This window comes from Arachis hypogaea, chromosome 4, assembly GCF_003086295.3.
Source record: "Arachis hypogaea cultivar Tifrunner chromosome 4, arahy.Tifrunner.gnm2.J5K5, whole genome shotgun sequence".
Classification (NCBI taxonomy): Eukaryota; Viridiplantae; Streptophyta; class Magnoliopsida; order Fabales; family Fabaceae; genus Arachis; species Arachis hypogaea.
The window spans coordinates 89,972,410-89,989,936 of NC_092039.1; the positions used below are offsets into that span (position 1 = coordinate 89,972,410).

Consider the following 17,527-nt stretch of genomic DNA (forward strand, 5'->3'; position numbering starts at 1 on the left):
ACTTTTCCAGTGATTATAAGCTCTTCTTTAAATCCACAGGAAGAGGAAGCACTGATTCAAGTGCTAAGGACACACAAGACAGCTCTTGGGTGGTCCATAAGTGATCTTAAGGGCATTAGCCCAGCTAGATGCATGCACAAGATCCTGTTGGAGGATAATGCCAAACCAGTGGTCCAACCACAGAGAAGGCTAAATCCAGCCATGAAGGAGGTGGTGCAGAAAGAGGTCACTAAATTACTAGAGGTTGGGATTATTTATCCTATTTCTGATAGCCCCTGGGTGAGCCCTGTCCAAGTTGTCCCCAAAAAGGGAGGCATGACAGTGGTTCATAATGAAAAAAATGAACTGGTTCCTACAAGAACAGTCACAGGGTGGCGTATGTGTATTGACTACAGAAGGCTCAAATACAGCCACCAAAAAGGATCATTTTCCTTTACCATTCATAGACCAAATGCTAGAAAGACTAGCTGGTCATGATTATTACTGCTTTTTGGATGGCTATTCAGGTTACAACCAAATTGCAGTAGATCCTCAAGACCAAGAGAAAACAGCATTTACTTGCCCTTCTGGCGTGTTTGCCTACAGGAGGATGCCTTTTGGTCTGTGTAATGCTCCTGCAACCTTTCAGAGATGCATGTTATCCATCTTCTCTGATATGGTGGAGAAATTCCTGGAAGTCTTCATGGATGACTTCTCAGTATATGGAGACTCATTTAGCTCCTGTCTTGACCACCTAGCACTTGTCCTGAAAAGGTGCCAAGAGACTAACCTGGTTTTAAACTGGGAGAAATGTCACTTTATGGTGACTGAGGGAATTGTCCTTGGGCACAAAATTTCAAGCAGGGGAATAGAGGTGGATAAGGCAAAGGTAGAGGTAATTGAAAAATTACCACCACCTGCCAATGTTAAGGCAATCAGAAGCTTTCTGGGGCATGCAGGATTTTATAGAAGGTTTATAAAGGATTTTTCGAAAATTGCAAAACCTTTGAGCAACCTGCTAGCTGCAGACACACCATTTGTGTTTGACACACAGTGTCTGCAGGCATTTGAGACCCTGAAAGCCAAGCTGGTCACAGCACCAGTTATCTCTGCACCAGACTGGACATTGCCATTTGAACTAATGTGTGATGCCAGTGACCATGCCATTGGTGCAGTGTTGGGACAGAGGCATAACAAGCTTTTGCACGTCATTTATTATGCCAGCCGTGTTCTAAATGATGCACGGAAGAATTACACAACCACAGAAAAAGAGTTACTTGCAGTGGTCTATGCCATTGACAAGTTTAGATCCTATCTAGTGGGATCCAAAGTGATTGTGTACACTGACCATGCTGCTCTTAAATACTTACTCACAAAGCAGGATTCAAAACCCAGGCTTATAAGATGGGTGTTGCTTCTGCAAGAGTTTGATATAGAAATAAGAGACAGAAAAGGGACAGAGAACCAAGTAGCTGATCATCTGTCCCAAATAGAACCAGTAGCTGGGGCGTCCCTCCCTTCTACTGAGATCTCTGAGACTTTCCCAGATGAGAAACTCTTTGCCATTCAGGAAGCTCCATGGTTTGCAGATATTGCAAACTATAAAGCTGTGAGGTTCATACCCCAGGAGTACAGCAGAGTGCAAAGAAAGAAATTAATTTCAGATCCCAAGTACTACCTATGGGATGAGCCGTATCTCTTTAAGAGATGTGCAGACGGAATGATCCGCAGATGTGTACCCAGAGAAGAAGCACAAAGGATCCTATGGCACTGCCATGGATCACAGTATGGAGGACATTTTGGAAGTGAGCGAACAGCCACTAAAGTCCTCCAATGTGGCTTCTACTGGCCTACTCTCTATAGAGATGCCCGAGAGTTTGTGCGTAACTGTGACAGTTGCCAAAGAGCTGGTAACTTGCCTCACGGATATACCATGCCTCAACAAGGGATATTAGAGATTGAATTGTTTGATGTATGGGGGATTGACTTCATGGGTCCATTTCCACCATCATACTCAAACACTTACATTCTGGTGGCAGTGGACTATGTATCTAAGTGGGTAGAAGCAATTGCTACACCCACTAATGATACCAAGACCGTGCTGAAATTCCTCCAAAAACACATCTTCAGCAGGTTTGGTGTTCCCAGAGTACTAATCAGTGACGGGGGCACTCATTTCTGCAATAAACAGCTATACTCTGCTATGGTCAGATATGGAATTAGCCACAAAGTGGCAACTCCGTATCACCCACAGACAAATGGGCAAGCTGAAGTCTCTAACAGAGAGCTAAAAAGAATCCTAGAACGGACTGTGATAGCCCGAAGAAAGGATTGGGCAAAGAGTTTGGATGATGCTCTGTGGGCATACAGAACAGCATTCAAGACTCCTATAGGAACCTCTCCATACCAACTGGTGTATGGGAAAGCCTGTCATCTGCCCGTGGAACTGGAACATAAAGCCTACTGGGCAACCAGGTTCCTAAACATGGATGCTCAGTTAGCTGGTGAAAAAAGATTGCTCTAACTAAATGAGCTAGAGGAGTTCAGACTCAATGCCTTTGAAAATGCAAAAATTTATAAGGAAAAGGCAAAGAAGTGGCATGACAAGAAGTTGTCATCCAGAGTCTTTGAGCCAGGACAAAAAGTTCTGCTATTCAACTATAGGCTCAGATTGTTCCCAGGAAAGCTTAAATCTCGTTGGAGGGGTCCGTATGTGATTACAGGAGTATCTCCATATGGATATGTTGAGCTCCAGGATGCTGAGTCTGACAAAAAGTTCATTGTTAATGGACAGAGGATCAAGCATTATCTTGAAAATAATTTTGAGCAAGAATGCTCAAAACTGAGACTTGAGTGATTCTCAGTGAAGGTCCAGCTAAAGACAGTAAAGAAGCACTTGCTGGGAGGCAACCCAGTCATTAGCAGGTTATATGTTTTGTTTCTACAAGGGTAAGTATCAAAAATGAAGGAATTCACAGAGTTGCAGAAGGATTCAGTGCAAAAAGCAGAGAAAAAGAGCTTATTGGCAAAAAAATGCCAGTAAGGGGTACTTTGGGCGTTAAACGCCAGAATGGGCACCATTCTGGGCGTTTAACGCCAGGTGTGCAGCATTCTGGGCGTTCAGCAAAACGCCCAGTGACAAAGGGAATTCTGGCGTTTAACGCCAGCCAGGGCACCTGGCTGGGTGTTAAACGCCCACAATGGCTAGCAAATGGGCGTTAAACGCCAGAATGGATGCTTCTGGGCGTTTAACGCCAGAAAGGTGGGGGACTGAGATTTTGCTTTCCGATTAAATTTTTTCAAACTTTCTTTTTTTTTGACCCATACTTTTCTACATAAACACATTTCAACCTTTCATCATTCACCTTCACATCTTCAAAAATCAAAATCATTATTCAAATCTCTCTCAAATCAATCCCAAATCTTGTTCAAAAAACCCACCCTTCTCTCAAATTCTCTCCATATCTTCTCAAATCTCCTTCCAATTTTTCGAAATCTCTTCCCCCCTTATAAAAACACGTTCGGCCTCCTTATTCCCCCACACCATTCGAATTTGCTCTTCTCCTCTCTCTCTCTTCTTTCCTTTCTTTTGCTTGAGGACAAGCAAACCTCTAATTTTGGTGTGCTTTTCCGTGATCACTAAGCCAAGATTCATCAAGATCATGGCTCCTAAGGGAAAACAAACCAATTTAAGAGGAAAGAAAGAGAATAATCCAAAGAATCTTTGGAATCAAGAGAAGTTCTTAACCAAAGAACATGAAGACCATTATCACAAAATAATGGGTCTGAGGTCAGTGATCCCGGAAGTTAAATTTGATCTGAAAGAAGATGAATATCCGGGGATCCAAGAGCAAATTCGAAATAGAGGATGGGAAGTTCTAACCAATCCTGAGATAAAGGTTGGAAGAAATATGGTTCAGGAATTCTACTCAAATCTGTGGCTGACAGATAAGCAGAGAATGACTGGAACTGCTTTCCATACTTACAAAACCATGGTCAGAGGGAAAGTTATCTACTTCCATCTGGACAAAATAAGAGAAATCTTCAAATTGCCTCAACTGCAAGATGATCCTGAATCCTTTAATAGGAGAATGGTGAGAGCAGATAAAGAGTTGGATCAAGTTCTAGAGGACATATGCCTCCCTGGAACTAAGTGGATAACCAATTCAAAGGGTGTCCCAAACCAACTCAAGAGGGGAGACCTCAAACCAATTGCAAGAGGTTGGCTAGACTTTATTGGGCGTTCCATATTGCCCACTAGCAACCGTTCTGAGGTCACTATCAAGAGAGCAGTGATGATTCATTGCATTATGCTTGGAAAAGAAGTGGAGGTTCATCATCTGATTGCTTGTGAGATCTACACAATTGCAAATAAGAATTCCACTGAAGCCAAACTGGCTTACCCAAGCTTGATCTCCTTGCTCTGTAAAGAGGCTGGGGTAAAGATGGGAGTAGATGAATTCATACCCATTGAACATCCAATCACCAAGAAGTCAATGGAAGGACAAATGCAAGACAACTCTATCAAAAGGAGGGCGCAGGAGTTCCTCCCTGAATTTCCTAAAATTGGCTACTGGGCCAGCCTAGAAGCATCTATCACCAAGTTGCAAGAAACTATGGAGCAACTTAAGGAAGAACAGCAGAATCAGAACTGCATGCTCTGCAAATTGCTGAAGGAACAAGAGAAGCAGGGGCGTGAACTTCAAGAACTGAAACGCCAAAAATTCTCCCCTCAATTTGAGGGAGCATCCACTTCTCAAAATCAAGGTTGTTGAGTCCTAACTCTGTGAAAACCTCTATCATTAGGAGCCTATTTAGATTTTTTTTTCTACTTTTTTAGTCTCATCTTATATCTATTTTTAAGTCTTGTTCGTAATTCATAATTAATAAAATTTAAAATTCATGTCTTAAAGCTATGAATGTCCTATGAATCCATCACCTCTCTTAAATGAAAAATGCTTTAATCACAAAAGAACAAGAAGTACAGGATTTCGAATTTATCCTTGAAACTAGTTGAATTAGTTTGATGTGGTGACAATACTTTTTGTTTTCCGAATGAATGCTTGAACAGTGCATATGTCTTTTGAATTTGTTGTTTTGAGAATGTTAAAATTGTTGGCTCTTGAAAGAATGAGGGAAAAAGAGAACTGTTATTGAGGATCTGAAAAATCATCAAATTGATTCTTGAAGCAAGAAAAAGCAGTGATTCAAAATCAAAAAAAAAGAGAGAAAAAAAAGAAGAGAAGAAAAAGAAAGAAATAAAGTTGTGATCTAAGGCAAAAAGAGTGTGCTTAAGAACCCTGGACACCTCTAATTGGGGACTCTAGCAAAGCTGGGTCATAATCTGAAAAGGTTCACCCAAGTATGTGTCTGTGGCATGTATGTATCCGGTGGTAATACTGGATGACAGAGTGCTTTGGGCCACAGCCAAGACTCATGACATAGCTATGTTCAAGAATCATGATACTTAACTAGGAGAATCAATAACACTATCTGAGTTCTGAGTTCCTATAGATGCCAATCATTCTGAACTTCAAAGGATAAAGTGAGATGCCAAAACTGTTCGGAAGCAAAAAGCTACTAGTCCCGCTCATCTAATTGGAGCTGAGTTTCCTTGATATTTTGGAGTCTATAGTATATTCTCTTCTTTTTATCCTACTTTGATTTTCAGTTGCTTGGGGACAAGCAACAATTTAAGTTTGGTGTTGTGATGAGCGGATAATTTATACGCTTTTTGGCATTGTTTTTAGTATGTTTTTAGTATATTTTAATTAGTTTTTAGTATACTTTTAGTAGTGACAAACCCCATTTGTAGGGTTTATCTTGTATTAACTTTAAGGGATTTTATCACCTTTCACCCACATTTATTCAATGAAATAGTATGGTTTTGTACATTCTCCTTTAATTGTGCTTAAGAGTGAAAACATGCTTTTTAGGACTTAAAATAGCTAAATCTAATTCTCCTTGATTCCATTAGATGCCTTGATATGTTTGTTAAGTGATTTAAGGTTTAGGAGGCAAAGATTGGATCAAGGGAATGAAGAAAGAAGCATGAAAAGTTGGAGAACTCATGAAGAAATGAAAGAACCGGAAAGCTGTCGAGCCGACCTCTTCGCACTTAAACGACCATAACTTGAGCTACAGAGGTCCAAATGATGCGGTTCCAGTTGGGTTGGAAAGCTAACATCCGGAGCTTCGAAATGATATAAATTTTGCCATATGCTGCTTCGCGTTCAGGGGCGCGCACGCGCACTTTGCGCGCACGCGCCGTTGCTGCCACCTAGTCCACTAGAAGCAAAACGTGGCCAGCGATTTTAGAAGCCTTGTGGGCCCAATCCAACTCATTTCTGATGCTATTTAATCCAAGGAGTGAAGGGGGAAACACAAGTTAGTTACCATTAGTCATAGTTTAGTTCTAGAAGTAGTTTCTAGAGAGAGAAGCTCTCACTTCTCTCTAGGATTAGGATTAGGATTAGGCTTAGTTCTTAGATCTAGATTTCAATTCACCTTCTTCTACTTCTACCTTTCAATTCTTTGTTGTTAGATTCATTCTTCTTCCATTCTTTTATTGTAATTTCCTTTATGTTGTTCTTATGCTTTGTTGTAGATCTAGTATTGTTCCTTCCATTTTCTTTCAATTCAATAAGAGGTAATTCATAATAATTGTTCTTCTTTGCTTTTCTATTGTTGATCTTTTGTTTTTGTAGTTGTAGATTCCTTTAATTCCTACATTTAATAATGTTTACTTCCATTGCATTTTATGTGTTTGTTGAAATGCCTCTTCTAGATTTAGTGTAGATTTTGTTCCTCTTGGCCTAGGTAGAGTAATTAGTGACACTTGAGTTATCTAATTCCTTTGTTGATTGATAATTGGAGAGATTGCTAATTGGTTTGGAGTGCATTAAAGCTAGTCTTTCCTTGGGAGTTGACTAGGACTTGTGGCTCAAGTCAATTCATCCACTTGACTTTCCTTTATTAATAAGGGTTAACTAAGTGGTAGTAATGAACAATTCTCATCACAATTGAGAAGGATAACTAGTATAGAACTTCTAGTTCTCATACCTTACCAAGAGCCTTTTATAGTTGTTAGTTTATTTTCATTGCCATTTACTTTTAATGCTTCTTATCCAAAAACCCCAAAATAACTCACAACCAATAACAAGACACTTTGTTGCAATTCCTAGGGAGAACGACCCGAGGTTTGAATACTTCGGTTTATAAATTTTAGGGGTTTGTTTTAGTGACAAACAACTTTTTTGTACGAAAGGATTATTGTTTGGTTTAGAAACTATACTTTACAACGAGAATTTATTTGAGAAATTCTAAACCGTCAAAAATCCATTCGTCAAAATGGCGCCGTTGCCGGGGAATTGCAATGGTGTTGTGTTATTGGTTATTGTATATATGTGAATATTGTGAATATGTTTGCTTTTTGCTTCTTTGTTAGTTTTTAGTTTGTTCTCTTTAGTTGTTCCTATTTTTTTGTTTTTGCCCTCTCTTGCTATCATGAATTCTCATTTTGGCTATGAGTGTGATTACAATTATGTTGTAGGTGATGAGGACTATAATGAAGATGTGTATCAAGGATGGGATAACCAAAGGTGGGAGGAGCCATATGCTTATGATCAATCCTCATGGCAACAACCTCCTCCACCAATGCACTATGAAGAAGAGCCATTCTATGATGCATACCAATCCAATGGCTATGGTGAATCTACTTGTGACTTTCAAGAACCACCACCATATGCCTATGATCCATACCCTCAACATAACTCTCAACCATACTCACAAGCCCCTTCTTACCAACCACCCTCATATGACCCTAATCCATATCCACCATTCCAACAACCATATGAGCCATATGAACCACACATAGAGCCACCACCATCCCAACATCACCACTTTCAAGAGCCACCCCTTCCATATTATTACCAAGATGAACCACCTCCAACATATGAAAATTTCCAACCACAAGATGAATACTACTTTCCACCACAACATCCCATGGAAGAACACTTATGTCCCTCAATCCAAGAGCCCTATGATCCTACTCGTGACATCCAAGAGGAACAAGAGTCAAGGGATCATCTCAAGGAAGCATTGGATCAATTTCAAGCAACCATGGAGTGTGTTGTGCAACAAGTGGAAAGAGTGGAGAACATTGAACCACCACAACTCTACCAAGAAGAACCACCTTCCTACTATGAACCCTTCCCCCGAAATGAGGAACCCTTCCACCCACCCCAACCTCTAATGGATGAAACCATTGGTGTTCTTGTTCAAGGGCAAGAAGAGATGAAAAAGGATGTGCAAAATTTCATGGCCGCCTTGGATGCGGTAACAAATCAATTAGCCTCCCAATGCTTGAACACTCAAGGAACTCCCATGGCTCAAGAAGAGCATAGCATGAAGGAGAGATTGGAAACTCCGGTGGGAAATGAGGGAAGTTGCTTTGTACTGGAACAATTGGAGGAAGCTTTAATTGTTGAAAACACGGAAGAAGTGGTAGAAGACTTAGGAGATGCAGAGCCTCCATGGGAACATAGAGTTGAAGAAAACCCCTCTAAGATGATTGAAATTGATGCTAGGGAGGAAAGTGCACACCTTCCAAGGCATATTCCATATGAAGACTTGGATGGGATAGGGAAAGAATTGAGTTCCCTTGGTGATGAAGATCAAGCATCAAGTCCTAGTGGTGGAGAATCCTTTGAACTTGAAGAACCTTCTCCCGGTGCATTTGAAAATATTGTGGAGGTAAACTTCTTTCACCCTCCCAATTATAGTTTGATCAAGGGAAAAGGCTTAGATAGTATTAATGAACAAAGGATTGAATTAGAGAAATCTTGTGAAGAGGTGGAAGTCCTTAGAAATAGAAGGATGGGAGTGGAATACGCTTTGTCAAGATCATTGAAAGCATCTTTGCCTAGGTTGCCATCTACTCCCTCACTTGAGTGGGTAAAGTTCATTTCTATTAGCTTTATTTTCCCACTTGAGTATGGCTTGCTTGAAACGGATGGTCAACTTAGGATGCTTTGTGGGACGAAGCGTAAGCGAAAGATGTTTTGTGGTTGGCGTTGCAAATCAAGGCTCATTATGGTTGATGCATCAAACATGAGATATAAAGGTTGGAGTAGTGCTCAAATAGATGGGTCTAGAAGGATTGTTGGGCATTTCATGGAGAATTCATCTTGTTCACCACCCGAATGGACCAATAATGAGGATCAACTTCAAGACGGGTGTGAAGACAAAATATGGGATCCCGGATCACAAGAAGAGGATCAACTTTGGGAGCCCCAAGCTTGTGAAGAACTCCATCAACACTTGGTTCAATCCATGAAGAATCTTGGGGCACAATGGAGAACCAAGCATTGGTGGAAGTTCCAAGATGAATTCAAGCACAAGCCACCTTGAGAGGAGCTCCCCATAAGTCCAACTTAAGGACAATAAACAAAAGTGCTAGGTGGGAGACAACCCACCATGGTAACATCTTTTCATTTTCTTTCTTTGTACATATTGGTAGAATTAGTTTAATTTCATGTTTTTATTGGTTTGTTAAGTTTAGTTAGAAGTATAATCTGATAAATAAGGTTTTAGGGTGTTTTGGGTAGTTGTTTGGAGGATTGAAAGGCTTGGATTGATGCAAGAACTTAGAAAAATTTTGAAAAACAGAACACCATCCACGCGTTCGCGCACATGACGCGGACGCGCACCTGAGCAATTTCGACCACCCACGCGGACGCGCACTGTACGCGTACGCGTGGATGCAAAAAAATTCGACTCCAGCCAAAAACCCGAGAGTTAGGCCTGCACTGTGCGAACATTGGGCCTAAGGCACAAGCCTATGCACGCGTGCGCGCACCTGGCGCGTACGCGCACATGATCTTAAATTGGCAATACACGCGCACGCGCACTGTGCGCGCGCGCGTCGATTGCACAATCTGCACCCCCGGTACTTTTACCCGAGAGTTGTGCCAGACTTGGGCCGACCCTATGCCTCCAGCCTAACTCGATGCACGCGTGCGCGCACCTGGCGCGTACGCGTCCTTCAACCAATATGCACATCGACGCGTAAGCACGCATGACGCGCACGCGTCGGTAAAAAAAAAAAAGTTTTTTTTCTCATCTTCCATTTTCTTTTGCTTATCACATTCGCATACTTCTACTCTTCCTATTTTCATTTAGTTTTTGTAGCATGTTTTCGTTTTTTTTCTAAGTCAATTTAATAATGGTGTTGCATCTTCCTACTCATTTGTTGAGGATTCCTTGCATTATTTTGGTGCTTCTTGACTTGTTTGATATTGTTGGGTGATGAAACTTTTAAATCAATGCTTCATCTTGTATGACTCTTGTGTCTTTATGCATTGATATGACCTCATATTGTCTTTCATGACCCACTTTTTCTCATTTTGAACTTGATGCTCCATACACCCTTCATGCTTTAACTTTACTCTTGCATCAAGTATTAGTTAATATGCCATTGGCTTATATTGTTTTCTCTTTTACATGCTTAGCTACCATGTAGTGTGAGAATCATACTCTTATTTGGCATTTGCCCCCGCCTATGTTCTAGTTACTTTGATATCTTTGTTGTAGGCTTAATTTTCTTTATTTTTCTCTCCTTTTAGGTTGGCCACCAAGAAGGGGGAAAGGAAAAGCTTTTAAATGGGGCAACAAACAAGTTCATCCGCACAACCCTTCGAAGAAACTCATCAATTGTAGCAACCCGTCCACCTTGCTCTTCTTTGCATGCACCGAGGACGGTGCAATCTTCAAGTGTGGGGAGGTCGTTCGACCGATCTCCATGGGTAACAATTTTCTTTTTCAACACTAATGTTAGTTAGTTGTTGCATTGCATGATAGGTTGCATGTTAGTTAGAATTTGTACATATTTTTACCACTTCTTTCTTATTAGGACTACTTGGTTAGGGTGATAATTTCCTTTCCAAGAAACTGTTTTAGGGCAACCTACCAATTTGAAAATTTCTGTTGAACTTGCTTGAAAGAATGTATTTTGGAACATGGTTTTTGAGCTAAGAACACAAGCTTGTGAGATTTGAGCCTAATGGTGTGGTTACATCTTATAACCACTTATTTTCCATTCTTGTGTGCATTATTCTCTTTCTATGAATGTAATCTTTGATTTGTTTAATTCTTTATATCCATTATTTTGTGTATTCATGCATTTATATGATTGAGGCCATCATTTCATTAGCTCACTTACCCAAATAGCCTTACCTTTTATCTTCCTTTGTTAGCCAAATTTGAGCCTATGATTAACCCACTTGTTCTTAATTTTAGCACATTACAAGCCTAAAGCGGAAAACAATAAATGTCCTTAATTTGGATCTTTGATTGGCTTAGGCTAGTGTGTGTGAGTATCATTCAAGTGTGGGAACCTTGGGACATTGGGTGAATAAAAGGGTAGTTTTGTATTATTATTGGAAATATTGGGAATTGGGTACATACTCATGTATTGATTAAATGTATAGACTTTATGCATTGATGTTCTTGTGTATAGTTTGAAAGAAAAAAAAGGAAAAGAAAAAAATGAAAAGAAAAATAAACAAAAGTGAATAAGAAAAAAAAAGAAAAGAAAAGAAAAGAAAAAGTAAATAGAAAAAGAAAGAAAAAAAAAAGAAGAGCAATAAAGGGGACAAAATGCCCCGAAGTGAAGCTCAATAAAGATCAATGCATAAGTGTTGTGAAATGAAAAGGGATACATGAGTATGTGAAAAAGTGAAGAATGGGTAGTTAGGTTAGAATTTAATTGTATAGGATGTCATAGGTTAGGTGGGAAGTCTAAGCCTATCAAAGATTCAAACTTCAAGCTCACTTAACCAAATATGCATCCTACCTTAACCCTAGCCCCATTACAACCTAAAGGAAAGACCTCATGATAATTGTATGCATGCATGGAATAATTGTTGATTGTTAGATGAAAAACAAATCTTGGAAAGCATGATTAGGGGAGAATTGAGAGAATCAACCCCAAACACCGAGCGACTAGAGTGCAAACACTCCCGGTGAGGGTTCAATGCTCAATTCCTTGATTCCCGGCTTTCATGAGCATTCTTCTTGCAAGTCTATGTGAACTTCATGTTTATACTTCAATTGGTAGGACTCATGAATCGTTATATGATCTTAAGCCCTACTTGTGCATGTATGTCTTGGAGATTGATTTATTTTAACCAAGTAGGTAGAATCATTTTGCATTTAGTTGCATTCATATAGATAGATGCATTTAGTTAGTTTTCATTGAATAAATGTTGATCCCTTTGCTTTCTCTTGGCTTAAGCATGAGGACATGCTTGGTTTAAGTGTGGGGAGGTTGACAAACCCCATTTGTAGGGTTTATCTTGTATTAACTTTAAGGGATTTTATCACCTTTCACCCACATTTATTCAATGAAATAGCATGGTTTTGTACATTCTCCTTTAATTGTGCTTAAGAGTGAAAACATGCTTTTTAGGACTTAAAATAGCTAAATCTAATTCTCCTTGATTCCATTAGATGCCTTGATATGTTTGTTAAGTGATTTAAGGTTTAGGAGGCAAAGATTGGATCAAGGGAATGAAGAAAGAAGCATGAAAAGTTGGAGAACTCATGAAGAAATGAAAGAACCGGAAAGCTGTCGAGCCGACCTCTTCGCACTTAAACGACCATAACTTGAGCTACAGAGGTCCAAATGATGCGGTTCCAGTTGGGTTGGAAAGCTAACATCCGGAGCTTCGAAATGATATAAATTTTGCCATATGCTGCTTCGCGTTCAGGGGCGCGCACGCGCACTTTGCGCGCACGCGCCGTTGCTGCCACCTAGTCCACTAGAAGCAAAACGTGGCCAGCGATTTTAGAAGCCTTGTGGGCCCAATCCAACTCATTTCTGATGCTATTTAATCCAAGGAGTGAAGGGGGAAACACAAGTTAGTTACCATTAGTCATAGTTTAGTTCTAGAAGTAGTTTCTAGAGAGAGAAGCTCTCACTTCTCTCTAGGATTAGGATTAGGATTAGGCTTAGTTCTTAGATCTAGATTTCAATTCACCTTCTTCTACTTCTACCTTTCAATTCTTTGTTGTTAGATTCATTCTTCTTCCATTCTTTTATTGTAATTTCCTTTATGTTGTTCTTATGCTTTGTTGTAGATCTAGTATTGTTCCTTCCATTTTCTTTCAATTCAATAAGAGGTAATTCATAATAATTGTTCTTCTTTGCTTTTCTATTGTTGATCTTTTGTTTTTGTAGTTGTAGATTCCTTTAATTCCTACATTTAATAATGTTTACTTCCATTGCATTTTATGTGTTTGTTGAAATGCCTCTTCTAGATTTAGTGTAGATTTTGTTCCTCTTGGCCTAGGTAGAGTAATTAGTGACACTTGAGTTATCTAATTCCTTTGTTGATTGATAATTGGAGAGATTGCTAATTGGTTTGGAGTGCATTAAAGCTAGTCTTTCCTTGGGAGTTGACTAGGACTTGTGGCTCAAGTCAATTCATCCACTTGACTTTCCTTTATTAATAAGGGTTAACTAAGTGGTAGCAATGAACAATTCTCATCACAATTGAGAAGGATAACTAGTATAGAACTTCTAGTTCTCATACCTTACCAAGAGCCTTTTATAGTTGTTAGTTTATTTTCATTGCCATTTACTTTTAATGCTTCTTATCCAAAAACCCCAAAATAACTCACAACCAATAACAAGACACTTTGTTGCAATTCCTAGGGAGAACGACCCGAGGTTTGAATACTTCGGTTTATAAATTTTAGGGGTTTGTTTTAGTGACAAACAACTTTTTTGTACGAAAGGATTATTGTTTGGTTTAGAAACTATACTTTACAACGAGAATTTATTTGAGAAATTCTAAACCGTCAAAAATCCATTCGTCAAGTAGTTTTTAGTTAAAATTCACTTTTCTGGACTTTACTATGAGTTTTTGTATTTTTCTGTGATTTCAGGTATTTTCTGGCTGAAATTGAGGGTCCTAAGCAAAAATCTGATTCAGAGGCTAAAAAGGACTGCAGATGCTGTTGGATTCTGACCTCCCTGCACTCGAAGTGGATTTTCTGGAGCTACAGAAGCCCAATTGGCGCGCTGTCAACGGTGTTGGAAAGTAGACATTTTGGTCTTTCCAGCAATGTATAATAGTCCATACTTTGCCCGAGATTTGATGGCCCAACCCGGCGTTGCAAATCAGCTTTAGAATTCCCAGCGTTTAGCGCTGGAACTGGCATAAAAATTGGAGTTAAACGCCCAAACTGGCATAAAAGCTGGCGTTTAACTCCAGAAAAAGTCTCTACACATGAAAGCTTCAATGCTCAGCCCAAGAACACACTAAGTTGACCCAGAAGTGGATTTTTACGTCATTTACTCATTTCTATATACCCTAGGTTACTAGTTCACTATTAATAGGATCTTTTGACATTGTATCAGTACCTCATGACACTTTACACGTTTTTCATTGTATCTTCTACATCATGAGTCTCTAAACCCCATGGTTGGGGGTGAGGAGCTCTGCTGTGTCTTGATGGATTAATGCAATTACTACTGTTTTTCATTCAATCATGCTTGCTTCCATTCTAAGATATCACTTGTTCTTAAACCTGATGAATGTGATGATCCGTGACACTCATCATCATTCTCAACTATGAACGTGTGCCTGACAACCACCTCCATTCTACTTTAGATTGAGTAGATATCTCTTGGATTCCTTAATCAGAATCTTCGTGGTATAAGCTAGAATTGATGGCGGCATTCAAGAGAATCCGGAAGGTCTAAACCTTGTCTGTGGTATTCTGAGTAGGATTCAAGGATTGAATGACTGTGACGAGCTTCAAACTCCTGAAGGCTGGGCGTTAGTGACAGACGCAAAAGAATCACTGGATTCTATTCCAACCTGATTGAGAACCGACAGATGATTAGTCGTGCCGTGACAGGGTGCGTTGAACATTTTCACTGAGAGGATGGGAGGTAGCCATTGACAACGGTGAAACCCTACATATAGCTTGCCATGGAAGGAGCCTTGCGTGCTTGAAGAAGAAGACAGTAGGAAAGCAGAGACTCAGAAGATAGAGCATCTCCAAAACCTCAACATGTTCTCCATTACTGCAAAACAAGTACTTATTTCATGTTCTTTTACTTTTCACAATCAACTCTGATAATTATTGATATCCTGACTAAGAGTTACAAGATAACCATAGCTTGCTTCAAGCCGACAATCTCCGTGGGATCGACCCTTACTCACATAAGGTATTACTTGGACGACCCAGTGCACTTGCTGGTTAGTTGTGCGGAATTGCAGAAGTGTGATTGCAATTTCGTGCACCAGTCTTCTTGTTTGATCTTAATATTTTCTTGTTTTGTGTTTTTTTTTTGTTTCTCATATGCATTTTTGAATTCTTAGTGTCCAAATATGAAAAATTTCTAAGTTTGGTGTCTTGCATGTTTTCTTTTCTTGAAAATTTTTCAAAAATAAGTTCTTGATATTCATCATGATCTTCAATGTGTTTTTGGTGTTCATCTTGACATTCACAGTGTTCTTGCATGCATCTTGTGTTTTGATTCATAATTTTCATGTTGTGAGTCATTTTTGTGTTTTTCTCTCTCTTCATTAAAAATTCAAAAATAAAAAATATCTTTTCCTTACTTTGCTCATAATTTTCGAAAATTTAAGTTGGCTTAGTCAAAAAATTTTAAAACTTAGCTATTTCTTATAAGTCAAGTCAAATTTTCAATTTTAAAAAAATCTATCTTTTCAAAATCTTTTTCAAAAATCAAATCTTTTTCATTTTTTATTATTTTCAAAAAATTTTAAAATTTATTTTCAAAATCTTTTTCTTATCTTTATTTCAAAATTTTGAAAACTTTACTTACAATTAATCTGATTGATTAAAAAATTTGAAGTTTGTGACTTTCTTGTTAAGAAAGGTTCAATCTTTAAATTCTAGAGTCATATCTTTTAGTTTTTTGTTAGTCAAGTAATCAATTTTAATTTTAAAAATCAAATCTTTTCCAAAATATCTTTTTCAATCATATCTTTTCAAAATATCTTTTTCAAATCATATCTTTTTCAAAATTGATTTCAAAAATCTTTTCTAACTTCTTATCTTTTCAAAATTGATTTTCAAATATTTTTCAACTAACTAATTGACTTTTTGTTTGGTTCTTATCTTTTTCAAAACCACCTAACTACTTTCCTCTCTCTAATTTTCGAAAATTACCTCCCTATTTTTCAAAATTCTTTTTTTAACTAATTGTTTCAAATTTTAATTTTTATTTTATTCCTTTTCTTAATTTTCGAATTTTAACTTTAATATTTTTCTTTTATTTTAGTTAATTTTCGAAATTTCTTCTCTCTCATCTCTTTCTATTTATTTATTCATTTACTAACACTTCTCTTCATCTTAAAATTTGAACCCCCTCTTCCTCTCTGAGTTTGAATTTTCCTCTTTTCCTTCTTCTATTCTTTTCTTCTTCTACTAACATAAAGGAATCTCTCTACTGTGGTAAAGAGGATCCCTATTATTATTTTCTGTTCTCTTCTTTTTCATATGAGCAGGAGCAAGGACAAGAACATTCTTGTTGAAGCAGATCCTGAACCTGAAAGGACCCTAAGGAGGAAGCTAAAAGAAGCTAAAGCACAACCCTCTGGAGAGGACTTGATAGAAATTTTTGAAAACGAAGAGGAGATGGCAGCCAAAAATAATAACAACAAAAATAACGCAAGGAGGATGCTTGGTGATTATACTACACCTACTTCCAACTTTTATGGAAGAAGCATCTCAATCCCTGCCATTGGAGCAAACAATTTTGAGCTGAAGCCTCAACTAGTTAATATAATGCAACAGAACTGCAAGTTTCATGGACTTCCATCAGAAGATCCCTACCAGTTCTTAACTGAGTTCTTGCAGATCTGTGAGACTATTAAGACTAATAGAGTAGATCCTGAGGTCTACAGGCTTATGCTTTTCCCTTTTGCTGTAAGAGACAGAGCTAGAGTATGGTTGGACTCTCAACCTAAAGATAGCCTGAACTTTTGGGATAAGCTGGTCACGGCCTTCTTGGCTAAGTTCTTTCCTCCTCGAAAGCTGAGAAAGCTTAGAGTGGATGTTCAAACCTTTAAGCAAAAAGATGGTGAATCCCTCTATGAAGCTTGGAAAAGATACAAGCAGATGACCAAAAAGTGTCCTTCTGACATGCTTTCAGAGTGGACCATTCTGGATATATTCTATTATGGTCTATCTAAGTTCTCTAAGATGTCACTGGACCATTCTGCAGGTGGATCCATTCACCTAAAGAAAACGCCTGCAGAAGCTCAAGAACTTATTGAAATGGTTGCAAACAACCAATTCATGTACACTTCTGAGAGGAATCCTTTGAGTAATGGGACGCCTCAGAGGAAGAGTGTTCTTGAAATTGCTGCTCTGAATATCATATTGGCTCAGAATAAAATGTTGACTCAGCAAGTCAACATGATTTCTTGAAGTCTGAATGGATGGAAAAATGCATCCAACAGTACTAAAGAGGCATCTTCTGAAGAAGAAGCTTATGATCCTG

The 17,527-nt window shown here is 38.7% G+C and overlaps 1 non-coding gene across 1 annotated transcript; it reads right to left on the reverse strand.

Moving 5' to 3' along the window:
- Window positions 1-17,064: 17,064 nt before the first annotated feature.
- Window positions 17,065-17,172, reverse strand: LOC112798735 (small nucleolar RNA R71). Its single transcript, XR_003200332.1, has one exon. It is a non-coding gene; the product is annotated as a small nucleolar RNA R71 (small nucleolar RNA).
- Between the last annotated feature and the right edge of the window lie 355 nt (window positions 17,173-17,527).